Genomic DNA, 2,512 nt, shown 5'->3' with positions numbered 1-2,512 from the left:
GTGTTACTGATGTAATAGAGTCTCTGTCTTTTCCTCTCTCCCTTTATCCCTCTCTCCCGCTCTCCTTCTCTCCCTCTCTCCTCCTCTCTCCCTCTCTCCTTCTCTCCCTCTCTCCTTTTCTCTCTCTCTCCTCTATCCCTCTCTCCCTCTCTCCTCTCTCTCTCCTCTCTCTCTCCCTCTCTCCTTCTCTCCTCTCTCCTTTCTCTCTCTCTCCCTCTATCCTCTCTCCTTCTCTCCCTTCTCTCCTTCTCCCCTCTCTCCTCTCTCTCTCCCTCTTTCCTTCTCTCCCTCTCTTCTTCTCTCCCTCTCTCCTTCTCTCCCTCTCTCCTTCTCTCCTTCTCTCCCTCTCTCTCTCTCTCTCCTTCTCTCCTCTCCCTCTATCCCTCTCTCCTTCTCTCCTCTCCTCCTTCTCTCCCTCTCTCCTTCTCTCCCTCTCTCCTTCTCTCCCTCTCCCTTCTTCCCTCTCTCCTTCTATCCCTCTCTCCTTCTCCCTCTCTCCTTCTCTCCCTCTCTCCTTCTCTCCCTCTCTCCTTCTCTCCTTCTCTCCCTCTCTCCTCTCTCTCCCTCTCTCCTTCTCTCTCTCTCTCCCTCTATCCCTCTCTCCCTCTCTCATTCTCTCCCTCTCTCCTTCTCTCCCTCTCTCCTTCTCTCCCTCTCTCCTTCTCTCCCTCTCTCCTTCTATCCCTCTCTCCTTCTCTCCCTCTCTCCTTCTCTTCCCTCTCTCCTTCTCTCCCTCTCTCCTTTCTCTCTCCTCTCTCTTTCTTCTCTCCTTCTTCCTCCTCTCTCTCCTCTCTCTCTCTCTCTCCCTCTCTCCTTCTCTCCCTCTCTCTTCTCTCCCTCTCTCCTTCTATCCCTCTCTCCTCTCTCTCTCCCTCTCTCCTTCTCTCCTCTCTCCTCTCTCCCTCTCTCCTTCTCTCCCTCTCTCTCTATATCCCTCTCTCCTCTCCTCTCCCTCTCTCCTTCTCTCTCTCTCATTCAATTCAATTCACACACTGTGGCCCACTGCGCTAAGCTCCTTATGAAACACTAACCTGATTTTAGGCCCAGAAACGAGGACAGAGAGTAACACATACAGCTGCAGTTGGAAAGAGGACAGGCACTACTGCAGATGGAATCATTTACACATTATCACCACTAGACCACATTGCACAGACACAGGCGTGTGTGTCGAAGAGCTGTGTGTGTGTGTTTGTTTGTGTGCGTTTGTGGGTGTGCGTTCATTTGTGCGTGCATGTGTGCGCGCGTATGTTAACTTAATATATTTAGGCGTTCCATTTGTCTATCTGCTGTAAGTTGTAAACAGTGATTCATCCAGGTACCTATGGAGAAGGAGTGTGTTCTCAACCCACCTTCACGACTAGGTCAAGGTAAAAGTCTTAGTGCCAATAAACCTTTGTGCTCAGGTGGTGTGTAAGATAGTTGGAAAGACAACAGGCACTACTGCTGATGGAATCATTTACACATTACCACCGCTAGACCACAATGCACTCAGACAAGGGGTGTGTGTCGAAGAGGTGTTTGTGTGCGTGTGTGTATGGATATGGACAGTTGTTGAAGGCGTTGTTAACTGTTAACAATGAGAATGAGTTTGAAGTTCACTGCTCTAGCATCAACAACACCTGAAGCACCTCATGTCCCACCTCATGTCCCACCTCATGTCCCACCTCATGTCCCACCTCATTTGCCAGGGGTCATTGATATTACTTCTACAGGTGCGGCAAATTTAAATGAACTCCAATGGAGCTTGAGGGAGATGTAACCGAGATTTAACCAGTCTACTGGAGCTGGTGTCATAGCTGAGACAATAAATGGATGTGATGGGGATTTGTGTGTCCATGCGTCAGTCACTCAGAACTTTTTCATGTGTGATCTTTTGGACGTGATAAAACTGTTTGGTCAAGTTCTCTCTAGTGTGTCAGTTACTGTTACAGTAAGCACAGGCCATATTAGTGAGTGGCCAAGCCACTGTGTTGGGAGAAGAGGCGAGGCGAGGCGAGGCGAGGCGAGGTATTCTATATTATTACCTAGCTATTCTCTGTTTCTGGATGGTTCCTGGATGGTTTGGTGAACAGCTTGGTCCAGGAATATAGCTTACACTACATCTGCGTCAGAGGAGGCTAGTGGGATGACCTATTGGAGGATGGGCTATTTGKAATGGGTGGAATGGAATAAATGGAACGGTATCAAACACATCMAACATATAGAAACCACGTTTGACTCCGTTCCATTTATTCCAATCCTGCCATTACAATGAGCCCATCCTCCTATAGCTCCTCCCCCCAGCCTCCTCTGATCTGATTTGTCCAGAGTCATATGGTGAGTAAATCCCTCTCTGTTTCTCTCTGCTCCCGCCAGGATGAACTCTCAGCTGTGATATTTGGACCACTTCCAACATCCCAGACCCAGATCTATCATCATCCATCACTCCACAGTCTACTGTATCATCGTCCATCACTCCACAGTCTACTGTATCATCGTCCATCACTCCACAGTCTACTGTATCATCGTCCAT

General features: G+C 48.9%; 1 protein-coding gene across 1 annotated transcript in view; it reads right to left on the bottom strand.

Annotated features, from left to right (window-relative positions):
* Nucleotides 1–2,512, bottom strand: part of cracdla (cracd like a) — a 25,403-nt gene that overhangs the window by 21,134 nt on the left and 1,757 nt on the right. The window lies entirely within an intron of this gene.

The sequence above is a fragment of the Salvelinus sp. IW2-2015 genome, linkage group LG2 (genome assembly GCF_002910315.2).
Source record: "Salvelinus sp. IW2-2015 linkage group LG2, ASM291031v2, whole genome shotgun sequence".
In the NCBI taxonomy this organism is placed as follows: Eukaryota; Metazoa; Chordata; class Actinopteri; order Salmoniformes; family Salmonidae; genus Salvelinus; species Salvelinus sp. IW2-2015.
The sequence above is the reverse complement of the archived record's forward strand: the minus strand, read 5'-3'. Positions and strand labels throughout refer to the sequence as shown.